Source organism: Callithrix jacchus, chromosome 3 (genome assembly GCF_049354715.1).
Source record: "Callithrix jacchus isolate 240 chromosome 3, calJac240_pri, whole genome shotgun sequence".
In the NCBI taxonomy this organism is placed as follows: Eukaryota; Metazoa; Chordata; class Mammalia; order Primates; family Cebidae; genus Callithrix; species Callithrix jacchus.
The window spans coordinates 170,399,434-170,425,961 of record NC_133504.1 but is presented as its reverse complement, the minus strand read 5'-3'; the positions used below and the strand labels follow the sequence as shown (position 1 = coordinate 170,425,961).

General features: G+C 36.8%; 1 pseudogene; it reads right to left on the bottom strand.

Annotated features, from left to right (window-relative positions):
• Window positions 1–26,528, bottom strand: part of LOC144581691 (uncharacterized) — a 149,298-nt pseudogene that overhangs the window by 55,378 nt on the left and 67,392 nt on the right.

The window sequence follows — 26,528 nt, the reverse complement described above, 5'->3', positions numbered from 1 at the left end:
TATGTGACTCCTGAGGCAAGTCTATAAAAGCAACATAGGTTCTACTGGTTTCCTTGACACACTCACCTTTGGAGACCTGAGACACCATATTAGCAATCTGTCTTCCAGCCACTATGATGTGAGAAAGTTCGAACCAGCTTCCATGGAGAGATCTCAAGGAGAGAACAGACACAGAACTATTTGAAGAAATGACCAAGTTCGTACAGCTCCCAGCTCCTTCAGCTTCCTGTTGTTCTAGCACCAGGGCCCTTCTGACAGCAATCGTACAAGATGGAGCCAGAAATGCCCAGCTGAGACCTTCCCCACTCTCTGAGTCACAGAAATCTTAAAATATAATAAAATAATTATTACTGTTTCAAGTCACTCTGATTTCCAGTGATTTGTGGACACAGCAGCAGATATCTGGAATAGTAACTGCTGAGTTGTTTTACCCAGTCCTAGCAGGAAGTATTTTTGTTTCTCAGTCATTCCTTATTGTATTTTCAACAGCACTCACATATAGCTTTGTCCTCTTTGTTTTTTTTTTTTCTTTACTTTCTTTTTTCCTTATTTTTTTTTTATTTTTTTTCTCTTTGAGGAATTTCCTTTCCATCTGCAAAAAGGTCAGATTTGGTCTTGGTCTTTGTCTTGGTGCAATAATAAATCAAAGTACTAAGAAAAAGAAATATGTCCGGGCGCGTTGGCTCACGCTTATAATCCCAGCAATTTGGGAGGTCGAGGTTGGCAGATCACAAGGTCAAGAGATCCAGACCATCTTGGCCAACATGGTGAAGCCCCATCTCTACTAAAAATACAAAAGTTAGCTGGGCATGGTGGCACATGCCTGTAGTTCCAGCTATTTGGGAGACTAAGGCAGGAGAATCTCTTGAACCCAAGAGGCGGAGGTTGCAGTGAGCTGAGGTCATGCCACTGCACTCCAGCCTGGTGACAGAGTGAGATTCCATCAAAAGAAAGAAAGAGAAAAAGAAAGAAAGAAAGAAAGAAAGAAAGAAAGAAAGAAAGAAAGAAAGAAAGAAAGAAAGAAAGAAAGAAAGAAAGAAAAGAAAGGAGGGAGGGAGGGAAGGAGGGAGGGAGGGAAGGAAAGAAGGAAAGCAAGGCAAGTCTCTATCAGGACTTTAAATCTTGGAAAGAGTAAAACAATTACCAAAATAAATTTTAAAATAGAGCTTGATCCATCTCAGCTGTCATGATGAGATTATTACTCAGTGTTCTCTAGATTCTTGGCACTGTTCTGGCCCGTATCCCTTATCCTATTCTAAACCTACTTTTATGAACTTGCCTATAATCTTATGCAAATTCCTTTTCTGCATAAGTTATACACCATGAGTTTGATATACATTCTTAGACAATCCAAACCAAATTTTGAGTTTTTATTTCCAAACTGATCAATCTACAGAAGTAATGATAACAAACAGATGCTGACTCTCTACTCCTTATTGGAGAGAGATTATTTTTGTCCTTGACAGCCTTTGCTATTGTTTGCCTGTGGTTTGTCTCCACAAAAACTTGTGTTGAAGTTTGATCCCCATTTTGGCACTGTAGGCAGGTAGGACTTAGCATTAAGTGTGTGGATCCTGGGAGGTAGATCCCTCATTAATAGATTAATGCTTTCTCAAGGTGGTGAGTGAGCTCTTCTCCCACAGAAGTGGATTCGTTTCTATGAAACCCAGTTGTTAAAAGGAGTCTGAATTCCTCAGTTTCTCTCTCTTGCTTCTTCCCTAGCCATCTGATCTATTTTGTCATGCTTTTTTCTCTTTCACTTTCTGCCTTAAGTTGAACCAACAAGAGATATCGCTGCACAATCTTGAGCCTTAGAATTACCAGCATTGTGAGTATAACAAACCTCCTTTCTTTAGAAATTTCCCAGCCTCTGGTATGCTGTTATAGCAACACTATACGGACTAAGATGATATTTTTACATGTGATATTCCCCAGTTGAATTGATGTTCAGGGCCTGCTAAAGCCAGAAATTCTTATTCTTCTCTCTTTTATTATGCCAGAGATATTTAATATGCTTACATTTATAAATGAATACTTATTCCTAATAGAAAATTATGGAAAATTGTCATAAACAAAATAGAAAAGAGAAGGAAAAGAAGGAATACAATGTTCCCATATTACTAAGAACAGACAGTTAAAATAAAACTATGCCCAATTTGAAATATTTTAAGTAAGAAATGAGTTAGCTCATGTAACCAAATTGCATCCAGGGCAAGGATGATGCTGTTTTTAGGGATGACTGGATCTAGGGACTGAACATGTCAAGATTTTTCTCCACATTCTCATCTCTGCTCATCTATGTGAGAAAATTTTACTTTCTCCTTTATCACAAGAGCTTCCTTAGACAGCTTAGGGGGTGGAAAGATTTAACCACAGACAATTTCAGGCTGAGTCTAGCATCAGTGCTCACAGATGACCTCCCAGGAAAGAAATTCCTCATCCAGCTGACTCTGTCTTTATTTGGCAGCTGTAATCGTCAAAGTTCCTGCAAACTCCTATCCAAATGTGAGACAACTTGACCAGCCCATATAAACTAGTTGGCACAAGGCAGTCAGTTCCATTCCCCTCAGCCACTCCCTGCTGCACTGCCAGTCAGGTGTTTAACTCTTAGATAATCTTCATAATCCTCAACCTCATTTCTACTGCTATGAAAAAAAATGACCCCTTGATAACCCTCAGTGTGTCATTAGAACTAAAAATCCCACCCATCCTTGGCTGCCAAATTCACATGATAATTCAGAATTTTCTGACATTCTTAAGACCTACTATCTTCAATTGTAGAACACAGGTTACCACCAACAATCAGTTCAAAGGCCTCTCACTTTTTATGGAGGGAGAAAAAAAGTACATATATTACGTACCAAGTCCGTGCTAGTTTTCTTAAATATACTCATTGTCCTTTTCCCTCAAGAGTGTAGAAAGCTGCCTTAAGGTGTATATTCTAGGTTACCACAATATCTCCGTTTCAAGCAAGGACACACGTCTTCTATTACGGCTATTGGGGGTTTAGAGAACCAAAATATATGGTACTTATCTATCCCTCACCAAGATTTGGAAACCATTAAGAGATAGAACCAGAATGACAGAACTCAATTGTTTGCTTCACTATTGAACAAAAAAACAGACTGGAGAACCAAGCTTTGATTTGCAAGCAAATAGGGTTCTATAGCTCTCTGTTCCATGCTCACCCTCTCATATCCCCTGTTGTCCTAGATTTTGGGTCAGCCTCACTGAGGGATAGTAGGTGCCTACAAATTCATGTAAATTTGGCCGGGCCCAGTGATTCATGCCTGTAATTCCAGAACTTTGAAAGGCTGAGTCGGGGAGATCATCTGAGGTCAGAAGTTCAAGACAAGCCTGGCCAACATGGTGAAACCCTTTCTCTACTAAAAATACAACAATTAGCTGAGCATGGTGGCACGTACTTGGGGTCTCAGCTACTCAGGAGGCTGAGGCAGAAGAATTATTTGAACCTGGGAAGTGGAAGTTGCAGCGAGCTGAGATCACACCACTGCACTCCAACCTGGGCAACAGAGTAAGACTCCGTCTCAAATTATAATAATAAAAAATTTTTAAAATCATGTAAAGTGTTGGGGGAATAAGAACAATTCCACGGTTCTTTAGTCATTTGTTGGATTATCTTACTGCATAAAGAAATGTGAGCCTGTGAGTATTTCTATTCCAGGGGAAAAGGTTGAAGGTATAGAGAAGAAATAAGAGGGAGGAATATTATTCTTATGGTGATAACTCCATCTAAAATATGAAGAGAGTGGCATAAGCAGTTTCTCTCACCCAGCATACTCCTGGCTACCACAAGTGCAATGGAGATGGATGGGAAGAGTAGTCTAGATTAGTCAAGACTACTATTAAGTAGTCTTGATTCACCTGAGGTTCAGCAGACTACTGTTAAGTATCTGTCTACTTAAGTAGTCTATTAGTCAAGTAGTCTGCTCAACCTCAGGTGAATCAGTGTTCTTTCCAAGTCAAATTCACCAGCCTTGAACTTTCTACACTCTGGTAATCATCAATCCCATCATGCATCACTCCCCATGCTACCTCATGGACCACCGAAGTCCCTCCCCAGAAACTGTTTCCCTTTCTGCTATCTGTCCCTAAATCTGAACTCATCACGATGCCCTGTCAAGCCCAGTCACATTGACCCTGGGCAATGGCAATTCACCATCAACAAAATATCCCAACTATATCCTCAACTTTGTCTCTGAATAGTCTTGTCCCTTTCTTTTTCTAACTAAATTATGTGTCCCCTGAGAACTTGGACTCCCACTTTCTCTCAACCACAGGCTAGATTTCTCACAATTTCACCTTCATTGTAACTGGCAAATAGGGTTTTTTACCCTCCTAGCTCCTGATTGCTTCTTTCAAACCCTTTTCTTTCTTCAAAGACCTCACTTTCTTCAAGGTGTGTGTAAACAGATGTCATTACTTACTTCTGCTTTTTGGTGCTGCAGTTATTATTTTAGTCCTTTCTTCTTATTTATGGATGACTGTATATATCCGTTTTCAATGCCACTCTGGTCCTCATTTTTTTTAAGTTATCGATATTAATTGAACAGATTTAACCAACATGCAGACTTCTCCTATATTCTAAGTCCTTGATTTCAAAAATTTCTATCAGGTTGTACAAAAGTGATTGATGTTTCATCATTACTTTTAATGGCAAAAACTGCAATTACCTTTGCACCAATCTAATCCTTCCACATTACTTTAGCCTCTCATATGATCTACTCTGATATTATACCAATAACCGTACTTTATAACTCCACATTTGTCTTACCCTTAATTTGGCCAAGATCTTATTTCCAATTTGTCTTCTCTGAATACTCATTTCAGAAGTTACCTAGTACCATCAAATTTTCTAATCCATAACCCTGTAATATTTCTCTTATTACCTCATTTCCATTATCACTTCCATCTAAGTTTAGCCTCATTTCCACAGTCTGGCATCATAATCCCCTTTTTCTAAACACTCAGCTTCCTTTTTTATATTTAGAACTTTTGCAATCCCTATGTGATGTTTTTTCTATGCTGTGTAACAGGTTGACAAAAACCTAATGGCTTAAAAAATACCCATTCATTATGTCACAGCTTCTATAGGTCAGAAGTCTGAATATTATCTAGATTCTATGCTCAGGATACGACAAGGCTGAAGTCAAGTTATCAGCCAGCCTATGTTCTTTTCTGGAGGCTGGGTTAGAGAACGAACCACTGCCAGGCTCCATTAGGTTGCTGGCAGAATTCTTTTTCTTGTGGTTGTAGAGTTTATGAAACTTACCTCATCAAAGCCATCAAAAGAGAGAAAGTGTGTCCCTGTTACATTATTATCTATCTTTAGGAAAGACGTAAGCCCTCTTTTAAAGAGCTCAACTGACTAGGTCAGACCCACCCAGGATAACCTCCTTTTAATTAATACAAATTCAAATAGTTTAGTTAGGAACCTTAACTAGATACCTATAAATCCCTTCACCTTTTCCATATTCTATTAGTTAGAAGTAAGCCAAGAGGAGAGAATTAAACTCGTGGCTCATTGGGTGGGCCATTAATGTGGCCATTAATTTAGGGTATATCTACATAATCTTAGCAAAACCTGAATCCAGGTTTATGTTAGTTTAAATCCAACGTTCTGCTAACTGTACCTGTATCCAAACATAACTATATTATACATAAATTTTTAAATTGCACATTTCTCTGATTGGCTACTTTTCAAAGACATGACAATAAATCTTGAATGGGTATTTAATACAGACAATATTTATCCAAAAAGATCTCACAGAAAACAATTTTTTATTTTCTCTATTTTCTCAAAATTCCAAATCTTCTCACTTTTCACCCTTGGCTGTTGACTGTGTCTCATAGTTAATACAGAACTACTCATCCTTCTACTATTAAGTCTACTAGTTCCCCTTCATCTGCATTTATTCTGCCTTCCATTCTTTGTCTATTTCTAGTTAATGAAAACCCTCTCTATTTGCATCAGGAATGTCTCCCGTGTGGATCACTTCCTCAGAAAATTTATTTTCTGCTGGATTTATCTCTCTTTTGCTTATCAATTTATTCCTCTTCTTTAAAAATTACCTTTCTTAAAGCTCAATCTCCAAAAATAGTCTCCTTAGTTTTTCTATAAATGTAAAATTATTCCAAAATAAAAAGTTTGTGACTATAGTAAAATAATCTCCGTTGTCTACAGATCTCCTCTGGTTGCCTTTGAATCCACTCCCTAAGAGTTGTCTCTCTTTGCTCTGCATGCTCTCCTCTCATTCTCTCCTCACCTTTCCCAATTAGACTTTGGTCATCTTATTAAGAATATCATTGATGTGTCTTCCTACTGTAGTCAATGTTCAGTAATTCTGAGTATTCTCATAATTCTCTCCATTAATTGCTCATAAAATTCTCTTCCATTAATCACTCCCTTCTTGATTGTATGTTTCTCTGGGATTCGATGGCACCATATGCCACTATTTTTTCTCACATTTTACTGTTTTCTCCTTCTAAGTCTTCTCTGCTGGCTCCTGTAAATGATGGCCCTGAGTTTTCCACCTCCACTTATTCCCTAGATAACTTCATCAGTTCTATGCCTTTAAATGTAATAAATCTCATAATGATATGTCTGTCACAGGACTTTCCCCAGGGATACAGACCAAACCTCCTACTTATTATACATCATCTTCCTTGAATCTTTAAAAGACATGTCAAATTTCACATGATCAAAATAGAAGTAGTTTTTCTCTTTCCAAAATTCACTCTTTCCAAGGCATTTTCTAGCTTATTCGATGATAAAGCTATTCACTCAATCGCTTAGTTCAAAACTTTTCAAGACTCATCTCTTCTTTTTTTTTTTATACTCCATATTCAAGTTGCTTGGCTCTTAACCAAAAATATAGTTTAAATGTGATTACTCTTTTGATGGTCTTTCCTTGATTATACCTACTAAAGCGGCACTGTACTTCCTTTCATTCTTTTAACCTAAAATGGTTGCCAGGGGCTTCACTTGGGCTGATATAATATTAGGTAATTTATAAACAGAATGTTAAGATTTATCTCTTAAATTTTTAAAACAGAACTTTGCATGGGATTAAATAAACAAAAATGTATTTCTTAAAGTACTAGAGGTTGGGAACTCCATGACCAAAGCACCAGGTGATTTAATGCCTGGTGAGAACTCTATGCTTACTTAATATGTGGTCCCTTATTGCTATATTCTTACATGGCCAAAGGGATGGAATTCTTTCTTAAGCCTCTTATATAAGTGCAATTAGTACCATTTATGAGGGCAGAACCTTTATGACCTAATCACTTCCTTAAAGTCCCAATTCCTGATACGACCACAATGAGGATTCACTTTCAGTGTGAATTTTAAAGGGACACAAATGTTCAGACAACAGCAGGGGCTTTTCTGCATTATATTCTTCCTTATTACAAATCATGTGGAAGAATATGAGAAAAAAATTTTTTTCTGGAAGAATATATAAATTATTTAATTTTATTGAATAATATGCTGACTTCTTTTATTGAATCTTAGATTCCTATAAAATTTAATTAATACCTATGCTTGGACAACAAATGTAAACCAGAACAGGTCAATGTACACCTAGTCATATGCTCACTCTAATTATAGTCACTAAGTCAATGTCATATGCTAACTTCAATCTTGCAAATACTGTATTTCGAAGTGCTTTAGCAAAATGCCCTCCTGGTTTTTTTTTTTTTTTTTTTTTTCTGGTTTCTCCTTGAAAAGTTTTTTTTGTCCATATGTTAAATATTAACATTTTAAAAGTTTTGCTCTAAGCTTTTCTCACATAGCACCTTTTCTCTCTGGATAATCCAATCTACTCTAATGGCATCATTTATCATCTATTTGCTAATAATACCAAACTTTATCTCCATCCTACATAATACTCATAAACTCCAAATACATGCCAATGTGTGCAAATACATGTTGTATATCAAGCAATGAATGTTTTAAAGACACTTTAATAATATCTCATATTTTAAGTACTCAATATACTAAGTACTCACAATAAGCTAAGTACTATTCTGAAATATTTACATATATTATCTTGTTTACTTTTAATAATAACTCTATGGGTTTAGTGATGTTATAATTATATTAGCATTCTCCAGAAAACATAACCGATATGATATAGATAGTTAGATGCTAGATAGATAGATAGATAATGAACACATGCATGTACATACCATTCCTTAATAGATAGATAATGAGCACATGCATGTACATACCATTCCTTAATAGATAATAAACACATGCATGTACATACAATTCCTTAATAGATAGATAATAAATGCACATTTTATCTAATAAAATAAAGATATTTATTTTAAGGAATTGACTCATTAGATCATGCAGGTTGACAAGTCCTAAATCTGCAGGATGAGTCTCAAAGAAGAGCTGATGATGCATTTCAGTTCCAGAGGCCAGCAGGCTGGAGACACAAAGAAGAGCCAGTGTTTGCCACATAATACTGTTTTTGCTTGTGGGTGTCAGTTTTTGTTTCTATTCAGGCCTTCCACTGATTTGATGAGGCCCACCCACATATGGAGGGCAGCCTACTTTTCTCAAAGATCACCAATGTAAATGTAATATTTTAATACCCTCAGAGAAATATCCAGAAAAATGTTTGACCAATTATCTAGTCACTAGTCACTGGGGCCCAATCAAGTGGACATGTAAAATTAACCATTCCAATAATCTAACAACATCTTAAATATGAAGAAAAAAGATAAGTAGAAATGATTCATCAAAGATCATTCACCTAATAAACGGTGGAATCAGGATTTAAAACTAGGCACTCTGAATTCAGAGCCATTCTCTTAACTCGCATTATTTCAAGTGTGTCACCTCCAACTCTGAACTCACTGTAAATCTGGGTCTCCTTCTGTGTACAGTATGTCGTTGAAAAGAATGATTCTGCTCATTGTACAACGGGTCTAACTAGATATTACCTTTAATTTCTCCCTCATATTCAATCAATTCATTCAAATTTAATAAATTCCTATTGTTTCTACCACCTAAGTACATCACTACAACAAATTTCCACAGCCAGTTCTTTAATTGGAAGATCTATTTTTCCTCAACACTATCTCTTCCATATGCAGTATTGCAGCCAGAGATACCTGATTTCCATCTCCAACTTTAAGACTTTGTATATATTATATCCTCTGACCTAGAAAATATCCCCACTTCACTGCTTCTGGACAATCACGAGTGCATATTCACACATACACAGACATAGCCTACCTAAATCCCAGTGTTTGAGTAGGTCTCAGATTAGAAATCACTTTTCTCCCGCATTATTAATTGATACAATAAGAGCCAGTAAATTGATCTCTTAAGGGATTTCCCATCCTCATAATCAGTGCATATTACCTGTGGCCTAATCACCTATGGTTATAGTGTTCCCCAAAATTCATTTGTCAGTAATGTAATCTCCAATCCAACATTGTTGGGAGGTGGGTCTTCATAGAAGGCCTTTAGGCCATGAGGGTTCTGCCATCATGAGTGGATTATCACTATAAAAGAACTTGCAAGAGTGAGTTCATTCTTTTTTGTGCTTCCACTTTCCACCATGTGAGAATACAGCAAGAAAGCCCTCACCAGTTACCAGTGTCTTGATCTTGGACTTCCCAGCCTCCAGAATTGAGAAATAAATTTCTGTTCTTTGTAAATTACCCAGTTTCAAGTATCCTTCTATAACAGCACAAAATGGACAAAGGCAGACGTTGGTGCCAGATGAATGGGATGTTGCTATATAACAAATGCTTACAACATGGAAGAGCTGTTGGAACTGGTTAATAGGTAGAGGCTAGAACAGTTTTGAAATACATAACAGAAAAAAAAAACTGTATTGCCATGAATGAATGATTGAATAATTCTGTTGAAGGCTCGGAGGAAGAGAAAAGTGTAGGAAAAGTCTAGAATTTCTTAGAGATTCCTTAAGAGGCCATGCCCAGAATGCTCATAGAGATATAGACAATAAAGTCCATTCTGGTGAGGCTCAGGTAAAAATGAAGAACAAGGTATTGGAAACTGAAGAAAAGGCCATCTATTTATAACTTGGCTAAGAACTTCACTAAATTATGTTGGTGTCCCAGGACTTTATGAAAATCAGAACTTAAGAGTGATAAACTAAGCTATCTGGAAGAGGAAGTCTCTAAGCAGAAGAACTCCCTAACCTGTTCAGGATGTGCTTCGGCTCTTCTTAACTGCTTTTAGTAAAATATGAGAAGAGAGTAATGATTTAAAGATTGAACTTATAATCTTAAGAAATACAGAAGATAAAAATTTGAAAACCCCTTACCCTGATCATGTAAAGAATTTTTAAATTATGTTAGGGAGAGAGAATATCGTGTGTATGGCCAAAGTATTATTTGATAAAGAGATTAGTATGAATCAAAAACAATTCATCAAAACAACAGGAGAATGACCCTAAAGGCATTTCAGAGATCTTCAAGGAGGTTGTGTCTTCTATCATAGCCCCACAATGCTAGGGCATTGAGACAGAATGGTTTAAAGGGATGAGCTCAGGGCACCTGTGGGACCCCAGGGATCATTGCCAAGGGCTGCATTGGGTTTTTGTTCCCCATGTGTCAGCGCAGCACTCTTTGACAACCCCAATTGTGGCTTAAATGTGCCCAAGTGCAGTTCAGGTGCATCTCAGGCCACTGTGCCCCAAAGGGTGCAAGCAGTCACCCTTGGTAGCAACCGCATGGTCCTGACATGGTCCTGTGCAGGCACACAGAAGAGATGAGCTGTGAAGGGATGGCTTTCCCCACCAAAGTATGTCTCTGGCAGCTTCAGGACTCTGGCAGAGATGTGAAACAGTGGTATAGTTGCCAGGGAAAGATCCAACCCTTCCTCCCCTGCCCACAGCCTCAAGCAATGCTCAGTAGAACTATGGAGTCCAGGCTACTGCAGAGAACTCCCACAAGGGCAATGTCTAGTAGACCTAGGGAAACATGACTGCTCTGAGACCCCAGTCCTATAGAGCCATCAGCATAGGCAGCACCAGCCTGGAAGAACTACAGGAACTTTATTCCAGTCCTTGAGAGTGATATGGGCAGTAGCCAGCAAAGCCATGGGCTTGGAGCCGCCAGGAGTCTTGATGACTCAACTTCTGCCCCAGTGTGTCTGAAAGGCAGGTCATGGAGTCAAAGAAGATTATTCTTAAACTGTGAGATTTCGTAGTTTGCCATTTTGGGTTTTGGACTTGCTAGGAAACTGTTACTCCTTCTTTCTTTTCTATTACTTTTGAAGATGGAATATTTATTCTATGTCTGGCCTACCATTGTATTTTGAAAGCACATAACTTGTGCGGTTTCACAGGCTCACAGCTGAAGAGAAATACTTCAGGATAAATTGTACCTTGAATCTCGCCTAAATCTCATTTAGATAAGATTTTAGACATAGTCTTTTAAAGTTTGTGCTGAAATAAGATGTTGAGGGCTATTGGTATGGAATAAATGTATTTTGCATGGAAAGAACATAAATTTGTGAGGCAGAATGCTATGGTCTGAATATGTCCCCTAAAATTTGCGTGTTGGAAATTTAATCCCCAACGCAACAGTATTGGGAGGTGCAGTTAATGGGAGGTGTTTCGATTGGGAGGGCCCCACCTTCATGAAGGATTCATATTGCCATAAAAAGGGATTGTGGGAGTAGATTTTCCATCTCTATCCCTTTTGCCTTTTGTCATATGAGAACACAACAAAGGAGCTCTCACAAAAGGCTGTCACCTTGATTTTAAACTTCTCAGCCTCCAGAACTGTGAGAAATAAATTTCTTTTTTTTTTGTAAATTACTGAGTTTTAGGAATTCTGTTATAGCTACACAAAATGGACTAAGACCTGGTTAGCTATTTGATTTTTTCCCTACACGACATGCTCCTTGAAATCCTCTATGTGTGATATAGTGCCTGTATATTATAAGCACTTGAAAAGTACTTGTTAGGTAAATACATCTCTCTATTTTTTTCTCTTATGATCCACCCTGTCTTTCTTAAATTTGTAATAGCCTACCCGGGGATGCTATACTGAAATACAGGCCCATGTCAATATAAAGCACTATGAAAGGTATAAAGAAAATGCTTATTGCTCTTTAATGTTTAAAAATACACTTGGAACATTCTAGTGGCCAGGCTTTGTGTCATGAGTCACTACTTTGCCACATGAAACTGACGATCAACTAGATCGGTCAGGAAAATATTGAGTTTCATCTACACCGATAAGTAAAGCATGTCCAGTGGGAACTCTATTTAGACTTTCAACATGATGTAAGAATTCCCAAGTAGGTAGATAGCATGAGCCATGAAAATGGGAGTCCTTAGGCAGAAATCATGGTTTTGGGTGTTCTGTGACAGGAAGAAGAGAAGACCACATTCCATTGGCTAGAGAAAAGAAATACAAGAGATAAACACGGGTGGAGTAGGTCTGAGCTTTGACCATGCAAACAGAATTATTTTTATCATTAGAGAACAGACATATAAGCAGTAGCATAGGTAGCATCTCAGGAACTTGGGCGAGGTGTGTCCTAATTGCATAAGCATATGTCTGCCCACTGCTTTGCGTAGCTGTGTCATGTCATGAGCTTCAGACAGCACTTCAGAGCGCCTAAGAAACAACCACAGTCACAGTTGACTTAGGAAATTGTGAGCCAAGCCTATCATTGAGAGAGGCTGGAAGGAACTAAAAAAGAACCGTAAAATTTTGGGGGTTTTTTTGATGATTTCTGTCCACAGGTTAGTGCTGACTAGAAATGCAGTCAACATTTCTTACTGACTTTTCTACAGAGCTTCTCTGTTACCAAAGATGAGTTAAAAAGAGCTTTTCGTAGGCATAGAATATTCCATTTTGCTTCCTTCTTTCTGTTATTCCTTTAGGATCTCCTCTTATCCCACCCATGTTTACACTATAGAATAGTGATCAAGAGCAAGAACCCTGAATATCAAAGTCCTAATATCAAATCTCGCCTGTACCAAATACAGATAAGTTATGTATCCATGAAAAGTTTACACAATCTCTATGCCTCAGTTTTCTTGTTTGTAAAAGGAGGAAAATAATTTGCCTCCGTGTCAGAATTGTTGTGAAAATTAAGCTGTTAATATAAGTAAAATCTTAAAAGGGTACATGGAACATAATAAGCTTTGCGTGGTGTTAGCCATTATTTTACAGAGTTAGATACGCTTTCCCCATGCTCGAGTCATACTTTATGCATACTTCTATTACAGTCTAATCACATTATATTCATTGTACTTTATTTGTGTATCTCCCCTCTGAGTTGGGAGGTCTTTGAGGGCAAATTATATTCTCTGTATTCTTGAGTGTATAGCACAGTGTCCAATATTGACCAAGGGTGAAATTTAAGTTGATAAATTGATTAATTCCGATGAAATACACAGTGCAATTTTTCTTGCTTTTTTTTTCCAACATGAAAAAGGGCTCTATTATTTAACAATTTATTTAAAATTTAGAAAACAAATGAAGGAATACAAAGTCATTTCTAAACTCCTGGGTTTATGCCAACAAGAGCAAAGGAGGGTGCTTCAAAATGCGATTCTGAAGTTACATTTGCTTTATGTAAAAATCATAATATATTACAGTAATTAAACTGTTTCATGACCTCATTGAAATCCTGTAAGGCTTAATTAATGTTTGTAAAGCCTTTTGCAATCCTCAGATGAGAAGCAGAAGAAAAGTGTAAGAAATCATTATTGTTATCACTGATTCCATCTTAAATGATTGCAAGCAGTTTGCCTCACCTAAATTTGCTGATTAAATTCAGGCTATGACCATGCAGAAACACAAGCAAAATTCATTTCTACATTGTAGCTCAGTTTGTCTTATTTAGGAGGTTGTAGACAAACAAAAATACAGTCTTCTCTTTATATAGGTGGGGGATTGGTTCCAGGACACCCGCAGGATACCAAATTCTGCAAATGCTCAAGTCCTTTATATAAAATAGAATATATTTGCATATAACCTACAAACATTTTCCAGTATAGTTTAAGTCATTTCTAGATTACTTATAGTATCTAATACAAGGTAAAGAGTAAGTAAATGTTTGTTATGCTATATTTAAAAAATTTTTATTATGTTTTGTCATATTATTTTTTATTTTAAAAAATATTTTAAACCTACAGTTAGTTAAATTAATGCATGCAGAACCCACAGATATGAAAGGCTAACAGTGTATAATTCTTCAGTGTAACTATTTTTCAGAAAGGTGGCATATAAAAATGATGATAAATAACAGGTAAAGACGAAAGCATGAGAGGAGGCCATTGGTCTCAACTGTACCACCTGGGAACTTGTCCTTGAGAAATACCTTCCCATGAAGTTTGGAATGAGGCAAAGGCTGGAAAACTGTCTCTATAACTTTCCTTCTTTGTAACTTTGGGGAAATGACTTGGGGGAGCAAGGGCTATGGTACAGGTACAAGAGTCTAATCCAGTCCTTAACATAGTCCTGGCACATAGCATGTGTTTAACATATATAAATTTTAATATATAAGTGATAGTATAATGATGCATATTAAACAGTTAAAATACATTATCACCAACATTTAAAAGATCGATCACCTCTATCTTCTGAAGTGCCATCATTCTATCATCCAGGATGACTTTATTCCCCAAGAGCTCTGAATAACTGCATTTTGCTGTATTATTTCCATGACTAACAATTCTAATTTTGAAGGGCACTCAATCATGAAGTCATATCAAAGGCTTTAACTAAGATGTTCTGTTTATCTGTTGCTGCATAACAAACCACCTCAACATTTCGTGGTGTAGAACATCCATTTTTATTATGCTCACAATTCAGAAAGGTAGAGCAGGATGGTCTTATCCCTGCTCCTTGATGACTGGAACCTCAGCCAAGATAACTCGTGTCTCAGTTTATCTGGGCCAGCTCAATGGGATTCATATGTCAAGAACCTTAGTTTTATCAAATTCATCTTCATTTTTCTCTACACTGGGTCTCCTTGGGCTGGAATGTCCAAGATGGCCTTTTAATTAAAGTCTGTTGCCTTAGTTGGGATGACTGACACAACTGGGGCTAGCAGATCACCCTCTCTCTGTATACTATCTCCAAATAACTAGCTTGAACTTCTCTGAAGAATGGTATTCTCGGGATTTCTTACATGGTAATTGACTTCTCCTAGGATGAGCATTCCAAGAGGCACAGAGTTGTGCAGATTTTGATGACTTAGGCTTAGAAGTCCAGAACATCACCTTTCACACATTCTGTGGCTCCAGCAAGTTACTACGGGCATCCTAGGCTCACAGGGATAAAATTAGATTCTAATTCTCAGTTGCAGAAGTAGGAAAGAATCCACATCCACTTTTTGTCTTCACCATAAAAGAAACGCCATTTAATTATTTCAAAAAAGCATCATGAGGAATTCTTCTTTATTAGACATGCTTCCTTAAAATAGGTATCTGTCTAGTCTACTTTAAAGGTTTAGAGAGAGAAGCTATAAACTTGGTTCTGCCACTTATTAACTGTGTGATATTGAACACATTTCTTAATCTGTCATCTTGTCTTCTAATCTATTAAGGAGAAAAATAATGTATTTTTTATCCATGTCACTGAGTTGTTGAGAAGGTGAAATAACGGAATATAAAAAGGTGATGAAAATTTATCATTGTTAGTGAAATTTAGAGAGGACAGTATAGTCACTAGGATTTGCAGGTTTAATTAAGTTAGTTGCCTTGAGTTCCTGGACTCGCTACTGAGGCATGTAAAAATGTCATGACCAAATAATGGTTTATTCAGTTTGAAGTCAAATTTCAACCTCAGAATTGAGGCCTTGGTTGTACCTTGGCCTGACTCTTTGTGCAAGGCCCTTGAGTCTCCCAACTGACTGGTATCTATCTCACCTGGAAAGATGAAGAAGATGAGAATTTACCGTATGCATAGTTACTGAACCATATAAGCATCTTGTGACTTTTTTAGAATCAATTTTAAGCTTATTTTAATATAAAAATTGACACTTGATCATTTGTTCATGTTGTGGTCAGAAGACCTTTAGGCTCTAATTCCTGCTAACAATCAGCTAAGGAAGGGAAAATATATCTGAGCAACAATTTAGTAAAAACTAGAGTGTAGCTGCTTCTGTGATCACTAACATCTTTATGGCTGAGAGGTAGCATCCTGTTGTGTGTAGTTCTCAAAAATATGAGTCTTCCCATCATTTTGTGCTTCTGAATATTTTATTAATTTTTTAATGTGCCTATTCTGGGATTATTTCAAGAAAGATAGATGTTTCCTTAATAATCTTAATAAACAATGTTTAAACACATTTAAGCTTAAATTAATATGGTGTAGAGACAACATCACCAGCCTAGTATATGTCAGTACTTGGGATATAAATGTTTGAACTTCAGCTTCCTTTGAAGACAATGAGGTCAGAATAGTTGAATTACTGGAATTTTGAGATTCCATGACTCTTTGTTTTTTTGTTTGTTTTTCAAATACGTGAGCATTGCTCATTCTAAAACAATATACCTATTAAATTAAGTATAATCTTAAAACTCAAACAATGAGATTGTCTCTGGCAAAATTCCGCTGCAGATAGAACAGCAACAGCCCTGACTTGGCAGAGGGTTTCCAGGTAGTTATGTCTTAGAATCAGTTATGGTCTGAGGCAGGTGAAAAATTCTACATATTCTAACAAGCCACCATTGTATATATTCTCCCAGCTTTTCCTTAGTTCAAACTTCTCTTAAGATCACTCTTGGATCTGCCTGCCATTAAGTCTCATGTCCACCTTCCAGGTTTCATCTCTCTTTATATTTGGCAGTATTTGACACTGATAACCAGACTCTCCTTAAATTTATTATTTTTTTATTTCTGAGACAAAACTCTTTTGGTTTTCTTCCTACTACTCTGGTAGATTCTTCACAGTCCTCTTTATGACTTTTTTTTTTCTATTTCCTAATCCTTAAAGGTTTGTGTAACACATGCTTCTTCTCTCTGTATGTGCTTTCTGAATGATCTCACCCATATTCAAAGCTTTCTTCATCATCAATTTGACATTTAGCCAGTAAATACTTATTTATTGACTTTCATCTTCCAGAGACTATAATCTGATATTCTGAGTTTAAATCAACAGTCTGGTTTTTGATGCTGAGCTGCACACATGCATATACATCCACATACTAAATATATTCACTTGTAAATACACGACATAGTAGAACTAGGGGTCATGGTCTATGTGAGTGACCCTCCCTGGAGTTGTGCCACTCTCTGCCTTTCCTAATGCATGATTCAAAGTCAACTTGTCCAAAATTAAACTCATCTTCCATTCCCAAAATAGCCATTGCTCCACTAGTGTTTTCTAGCTCAGTGAGCAAGATTCAAAATTGGCAAGTTGTGAAATCACTGAGTCATCCAGATCTTCCACTTAATAAAAAGGGAGAACAACATCAACCTTAAAAGAACGTTAAGGTTCTTCTAGAAGACTAAGCAAAATGATAAATGCAAAGCACTCATTCTAGTATCTTGTTCTATTAAGTATTCAATATTTATTACTCTCCATCCCATTGGCTAAGCCAGAAACAGGACCTCATCTTTGATTTTTTTAAAAAAGTTTTCAGCTTCTTCAGCATATTTTCAACTTAATCAGTATTATCTCTGAGTTATGACTATCTAGTTGAAAGTAACTTTATCTTCCTATCTTATCCCACTAGCTGGTTTTCCTAATCTTAACCATGCTCTCCTCTCCGTCTATCTCTTACACCTTTTCTTCATTGAACTTTCAAGATGCTATTAAATTCTGCTGTTCTATTTGACACTTGGCACAGGCTTTCCACAGCTGATATGGCTTGGCTGTGTCCCCACCCAAATCTCATCTTGAACTGTAGCTCCCATTATCCCCATGTGTCATGGGAAGGACCCTGTGGGAGTTATTTGAATCTTGGGGGCAGATTTTTCTCTGGCTTTTCTCATGATCTTGAACCAGTGTCATGATGTCTGGTGGAGAAAAAAACAGTTCCCCTGCACATGTTCTCTTGCCTGCCACCATGTAAGAGGTGCTTTGTTCCTCCATCACCTTCTGTTGTGATTATGAAACCTCCTCAGCTATGTGGAAATGTGAGTCCATTAAACCTCGTTTTCTTTAAAAATTATCCAGTCTTAGGTATGTCTTCCAAGCAGTATGAGAACAGACTAATACAACAGCATTTGGGGCAAAAGTCCAAACTTCTAAGATTTGCACCTAGAATACTTCATGACCTGGCCCTGTTTAACAGCCATCACTTTTCCCCTTATACTCTGATCCAGACAAACTCACCTCTTTTCTTTGTCACATGCTGCTTTTGCTACTAGAGATGTCCCTTCTTCTTTCTCTATTTTACTTCTGCTTCTGTTTTAGAATTTAGCTCATGGTCACCTTTTTAAGGACATTCTTCTGGATGCTGAGATTGGATTAGTTTCTTATACTGCTTACATATGGCAGTAAGATAAGCTCACTGAAAGCAGAAACTGCCTCTCATCCACCTTTGCAATCCCAGTGCCAAGCAAAAGGTCTAGGGTGCATGTGCTTATGTAAGCAATAGTAAAAGACTGGTTGTATGCAAATGTTAGCATCCAAGAGTGAAAGCTATCCAGGTGATCATGATAGCTTTTGGAATTGTATATATAGAGAAATCTTTAGACTGCATTCAATTGGTGATAGTAGAGTTTTCAGAGTAGCTGAAGGCCAATCTGTGATCCTTCCTGGGATTCACATGGATCTGAGTACATCCATAGAATGGAGGAACTAGCAGACAGAAACCTACTTGTGTGATGTACTAATGAGCCTCTGTAAGGGAAGAAAATCCAAGGCAGTGTTTCTCAATCAGGGCTTCAAGGATTCTAAGATTTTTTGAAAAGCTTTATATTTCATTTGAATGATGACACAAATAACTACAATTTATTGTGAGAACACACTAATTTATAGGTGGGTAACACAAGAGTTTTCAGAGTCAGTGTTAGTTTTTATATAATTTGTTTGACACATAAACACTGTTTTAACATAAAACATAAGCCAAACTACATCAAAGCTCATTGAATAAAAAAAGGGTTCATGATATACCGAAGTGTTGAAAAGGGTGGAGGAATTTAATTCATGCCACTTTAAAGATAGAAAAAGCTTGTGCCATAGCACATTGATGCCATATTCACATTATCGAGATTTACTTCAGCCAGGCATCGTCACCCATCACAGTACACTAATGTTATTTTTAGATATTTTTCAGTTTTCATTTAATTTATAAGCTTGTTTTTGCTTTATATTACATAAGAGCTTTACACATACAAACATTTAAGAAACAGTATAATAAAAACTTGGTATAATGCTGGAAACTTGAGAGATTATCTTTTTAAAAATAATTTGCACATTACTCAGAATGGAAAAAGACTATGTTAATGAAAGAAGGATCAGAGTATAACAAAATTGGGAGTAAAAGCTTCTTTTCCAGAGTAGAAGGTTTACCTCTTCGCCCAGCATGTGCACAAATACACATATACACACCACACACAAACACACATGCACACACAAATGTTATACATACAGAGACAGACAACACAGCTAACTCCCACACAAGCATGCAAACATGTAACATACAGCACAGACTTAAACATACACACTTGCATAGTAACATGCAGGTGACACACATACACATATTTACATGTATCACAAACAGCCCCATGCATAAATAAAATGCACACACACACACACACACACACAACTTCCATGAATTTATGTCTGCATTTTATTAGAAAAGGACAGTGAATATAGACTGAGAACTCAGTTCTCTTTAGTTCAGTTCTGCAGTTTTTAAAACAAGGCCTCTTGAAATAAATTGCTCGACTAACAACCTTAGCTGTGCCCCATCCTAGTTGAATAACCTGGACACTCAAGCATCTCCTTAATTTGTGGTCAGTTCCTTACTCTTCTGGTCATTAAACTGGGAAGGATAGTGAACACTTAACTCATGGAATTGTTTAGAGAAGTGAATGCATTACTGCATGTTGACAACGTTAACACTGCCTGGCACATCGGAAAAAAATTAGTAGTGGCCTCCTTTGGTAAAACTTTACATTTGATGGACAGAGAGTACTGCTTAGGGATCCTATCTGAGTTGCAAAATTAAAGAGGGTTTCTCCCTTCTTTTATCAGAGAAAATGAGAAGCCTGGGAGTCATCCCTAATATCTTGCAGTTTGTTTGTCCCAACCCATACTTACTCAATAACTAGTCTTGTTAATTTTTTCCCTCTGAAACTCTCTTTGGTTGATGCATGTCTCTTCAATTCATGTGGGCTGAGGCAAGAGATTTATAACTGCTTTCCCCACACCTACTTTTTTTCCCGCAGCACAACCAAGCGGGACATTTTACTAAGGCAAATTTGATCCTTATTTCCTTAACACTTAGTGACTTCCCAATGCTTTGAGGATAAATCTTTGCACAGTTCAACCCTACTCAAATTCTCCATGCTTCTTTTTGGTCAAGATGCTCTTCTTTGTTGCATGCCACTCTCCTATTAGAAAGCCCCCTAAGAACAAACACTGTCTATTTTTTTTTTTTTTTTTTTTTTTTTGGAGAAGGAGTTTTGCTCTTGCTACCCAGGCTGGAGTGCAATGGCGCGATCTCGGCTCACTGCAACCTCTGCCTCCTGGGTTCAGGAAATTCTCCTGCCTCAGCCTCCTGGGTAGCTGGGATTACAGGCACGCGCCACCATGCCCAGCTAATTTTTGTATTTTTAGTAGGGACGGGTTTTCACCATGTTGAACAGGATGGTCTCAATCTCTTGATCTTGTGATCCACCCTCCTCGGCCTCCCAAAGTGCTGGGATTACAGGCAAGACTGTCTATTTACATTATCCATGTCTCTTCATCACCTAACTAGAAACCTCTCTAAATGTTGACTGGACAGATGAACAAAACACAATGCTGTTATGACACATCAGAAGATGTATGTCCTATCTATTTTACCTTTAAATTACCCTGTTTGGGTGCAAATGGGTGCTGACCAACAGAAAAGGCAATGATGCGTCATATGATAGGACAGTACCCCATGTTATACAACAGTATCTGATGAAAGATGGTAGTAGACAGTGGTACCATCACTATATGCCACTGATTGTTCACCATCAATAATACATTGATGGTATTATTGAGTGAACCATCAGTGGCATATAGTGATGGTACCATTGATGGTTAACCGTAAAACTGAATAAGGTAACCATAAAACTGGCGGTGGTGCCTAATCAGCATATCGGTTTCCAATAAAAGGAAGACCGATTAGAAGTGGTATCTTTTGTTTGCTTGCTTGCTTTGGTTGCTTGCTTTTTGTTTCTAATCTGTGTTTTTGCAAAGATTTCTTTGTGAACACAAATGAGATTCCTCCTGGCTCTGTTTGGTTATTCATAGTGATTTCATTGTAGCAAGATTGAGGGCTAGTAAGATCAGGAAAAATGGCTGCTACATAGCTGTATCTCTCTTTTCTTTTTCCAGGTAAAATAAAAGACCTATGCTGGTCTGGATCCCTGAAATGCATGCTAATGGGAAACGCTACACACATGTCACAATGTTATCCACACCCAGCATAGTTTGCTTAGCTCAAGCCATTGCAGGGAATAAGAATGGAAAAAAGGACCTTGGCTCATTGGCTCTAGTCTCTCTTGGTTCCATGGAGACATGCTTCTCAAGGCAAGGTGGTTAAGGAGGGCTAGAAAAATCCATTGTTAGACTTCAGATGACTGCTGCTCACAGATTACCTCCTATATGCCTTTTTTTTTTTTTTTTTTTTTTTGATGTAAGAAACACCAGTGGTCTGTCTGATAACTGGGAGCAATATCTGAATGTTCAACTAAATAGGGTTCATATTCAACTTGTCAAACCTTCGCTCACTTAATATTTGATTTAAGCATCTGCTATACATGTACCCCTATCACCTGCACTCCTTTCACACTGTGGATATCACCTTAGATCATTACAGATATACTTGTATCACTACAGATATTATCAATCTTAATCGGTGTTAACTATGCATACTTTTTCCACTGCTTTATATTATCTTTTCCAAATTCTTAAACTCTTATTTGTGGGATATACTCAATTCAAAGTAGTTCCAATACTCCATTTGGATATTAACTTCATTTTCCCTCCAGCATAACCCCATAATATAAAGTAAATGACCTGATAACTAACAGCTGAATGCTCTAGTTAACTCTGATATTTCAATAATTCCTCTGTGAACTTTTTTGTAAAGTGAACAATTTCTCTGCAATAAAAATGATCCTCCCCGGTTATTGTGTTATAGATATGCAGAGATGGAAAATCATTTTTAAGTGAGTAAATTGTAGATATTCTCTAACTGAATACATATATACTTATTACATAAAAGTTACTGTGCACATTATATATACTCATTTGTTCAAAATTAAACTGCTTCCCTTTAACACTAAAATTACAAAAAATTGATTTATTTCTTTTGTCACTTCAAAATTCTGCAGTGTCTGCAGGTCAGTGTCATACTGTAAAGAAGATATTTTATGATTTTTTTATTTAGATATTATTTATCATATTTTTTTAAATGGGGGGTATATCTTGCAATAGGAGAGGATGATTTCCCAGGAATCAATTTGTTATGTAATCTTGGTATTTTTCACAAGTTGTAACTGTTCTACAGAAAATGCTCATCCATCCACAATCGTTTACTCACTTGTTCATTCACTCATTCAAGAAAATATTTACTGTAGGCTGGAAGCAGTGGCTCACACCTGTAATCCCAGCACTTTGGGAGGCCAAGGTGGGAGGATCATGAGGTCAAGAGATCAAGACCATCCTGGCCAATATGGTAAACCTCTGTCTCTACTAAAAATACAAAAATTAGCTTGGTGTGGTGGTGCACACCTGTAGTCTCAGCTACCCGGAAGGCTGAGGCAGGAGAATCGCTTGAACCTGGGAAGGCGGAGGTTGCAGTAAGCCAAGATCTCGCCACTGCACTCCAGCAATCTGGCAACAGAGAGATTCAGTCTTAAAAAAAAAAAAAATTATTACATAATTACTATACATGCAACATGCAACACATTTTGACAGCTCTTTTAAAGGTATGATTGAGAAACAATAAACTGCATATATTTAAAAAGTGTACGATCTGATAAATTTTGACATATGTTTGTGTCTCTGAAATCAATACCACAATAAAGGTAAGGGGTATACTTTTCACCCCCAGAACTTTCCTTGTGACATGTCATCCTACCTCAACTGCCATCACCAGGTAACCACTGTCCTGTTATCTGTCCCTGTAGTTGAGTTACATTTTCTAGAGTTTTATATGAATGGAATTTTGTCTTTCTTCTTTTACTCAGCCTACTTACTTTGGGGTTTGTCCAAAGTGTTGTGTGTATTAATAGCATAGTACTTTTTATTGTTGAGTGGTAGTCCATTATATATAGGTATGCATACACTACAATTTGTTTATCCATTCATCCGTGAAGGGCTTTTGGGTTAATTCTAGTTTTTAACTACAATAAAGATGCTATGGATGTTCAAGCTCAAGTCTTTGTATGAACTTACATTTTCACTTCTCTTGGATAAATGCTGAGCATTAGAAAATCATAGAGTAGATATATCTGCTGTAACTAGATGAATTTTTTTAAGTACAACTTTTTCAAACTGGCTGTAGCATTTTGCATTTGAACTGTAGTATATGGAATTACATTTGCTGTGCATCCTCATCAACATTTGATATGGTCAGTCTTTTCAGTTTTAGACATCTGATATATGTGTAGCAGCATGTTATGCTTTTAGTTTGAATTTACCTGATTCATTTTGTTAAATATCTTTTTGTGTGTTTGTTTGCCCTCTTTCTTTTCTCCACAGTGAAGCATCAGTTTGAATCTCTTTTCCCCATTTGCTACTGGATTGTTTATTCTCTTATTACTGAGTTTAAACTATCTGTAGTTAGTCAAGACATGTCTTTTGCTGATATATGATTGTCAAGAAGTTCTCCCAGTTTGTGGCTTGAATTTTCATTTTCTGAAGAGTGTCCTTCATTTTTTAATGTTAATTAAGTTTAGTATGTTAGTTTTTCCTTATGTAGATCTTGCTTTTGGCATTATATATAGAAATTTGTGCCTAATCAAAAGTTTCAAATATTTTTTCTTAGGTTTATCCTAAAGGCCTCAAAGTTCTGGATTTTATACTTAGGCTCATGTCTCATTTTAAATTAATTTTTGTATGTAGTGTAAGGTGGGAATTCATTTTGGGGGCACGTGAACATCCAATTCTCCCACTATTTTCTACAAAGGCTACAATGTTTCTCCTGAATTGTCTTTGCACTTTTATTAGAAATAGTTGTTCATATGTGTATCTAATTCTGAAATCTTTATTGTCTTTGAAATATCTGTCTGTATACCAATATTAAACTATCTTGATAACTGTATCCTTATAATAAGTCCTGATACCTTCACATTGAAAGTTGTTTTGGCTATTCTAGGTTTTTTACATTGCATAGGAATTTTAGAATTGACTTGTCAATTTCTACAATAGAGTTTGCTGAGATTTTTATTGACATATTAAATGTATTGTTCAATTTCAATTTGTAGAAAATTGTTGTTATGGCAATATCAAGTCATTGAAACCATGAACAAAGCATACATCTTTTTATTTAGAGCACCTTCAGGTTCTTTCAACAATATTTCATGGCTACCATTAGAGTTGTTTTACATATTTTGATAGATTTACTTCTAAGTACTTGCTATTTTTCATGCTATTCTAAGTGGTATTAATTTTTTATTTAAATTTTAAATTACTTGTTGCTTATATATACAAATATAACTGACTGTTTCTTGATTACATACACTATCTGTACTTATTACTTCTGCTAACTTATTGGTAGAGTCAACATACTTTCTACATAAATGATCATGTCAACTGTGAATACAGTATTTCTGCTGTTTGCTCTATTTTTGTCTCTTTCCTTTTTATCCTGACTAGAAACCACAGTAATATGATAAATAGAAGTCAAAAGTGGATACCCGTGTTTCTTTTCTAATCTCAGAGGTAAGACATTAAGCTTTCAATATTAATTGTGGTATTATCTGGAGACTTTCCTTGGATATTTTTTATCAGGTTGAAGACATTCCCCTCCATTACGAAGAGTTATGTTGTTGTTTTTTAATAGTGATAGATGTTGAAACTTAAATAATTTTTTTCAATGATTGATATGATTATAGGCTTTTTGAATTTTTAGTTTGTTTAAAGAGTGTTTTTGTTTTAAAAACACTTTCCATGTACTGTAAAATTTCATTTTCTAAGTGTTTTAAAGGCATTAAAATGCCGATTTTTATTATATATATTGGTTTGTAGTTTCTGTTTCGTTTTGTTTTGAGACAGCACCTCTCTCTGTCACCAGGTTGGAATGCAGTGGTGCAATCTCAGCTCACCGCAACCTCCACCTCCCAAGTTCAAAGGATACTCCTGCCTCAGCCTCCCTAGTAGCTGGGGCTACAGGTGTGTGCCACCACACCTTTTTAATTTTTTTTTGTATTTTTGGTAGAGACGGGGTTTCACCATGTTGGCCAGGATCTCCTGACCTCATGAACTGCCTACCTCAGCCTCCCAGTGTGCTGGGATTACAGGCATGAGCCACCGTGGCTGGCTGGTTTGTAGTTTTTACCTCTTATAGTGTCTTTGTCTGCTTTTTGAACCAGAGTTAGGGTGGCTTCATAGGACAAATTAAGAAGCATTTCCTCATCTTTAATTTTTTGGAATTTTGTGTAAAATTACCATTATTTTTTCCTTACTGTTTAGCAGAATTTACCAATAGAACCATCTGGACCAGTATTTTGTTATATATCTAGAAATTTATACTTTAAATAGGTGTAGTTCTAGTCAAGTTATCTTTTTCTTCTTGATTGAGATTGGTAGGTTGTGCCTTTTAAGTAATTCGGTCACTTTTCTTAAGTTGGCGAATTTATTGGGATGACATTTTCAAATAATGCATTATTAGCATTATTAAAATTATCTGTTTGCTCTGTAGCAATATCATCTTTCTCATTATTGATATAATAATTTTCTGTCTTCTTTCTTTCTTTTTTTCTTTTTTTTGAGATGAAGTCTCCCTCTGTCATCCAAGCTGGAATGCAATGGCAGGATCTTGGCTCACTGCAACGTCCACCTCCCAGGTTCAGGCAATTCTCCTGCCTCAGCCTCCTGAGTAGCTGGGATTACAGGCATGTGCCACCATGCCTAGCTAATTTTTGTATTTTCAGTAGAGATGAGGTTTCATCATGTTGGTCAGGCTGGTCTTGAACTCCTGACCTCGTGATCCACCCGCCTCGGCCTCCCAAAGTGCTGGGATTACAGATGTGAGCCACCGTGCCAGGCCTTCTTTCTCTCTTAATCAGTCTGTCTAGAAGTGTATTAATGTTATTGATTTTCTCAAAGTTTTTGGCTACATAATTTTACTTTAACATACGCTGTATTTTTTTATATCACAGTTAATTAC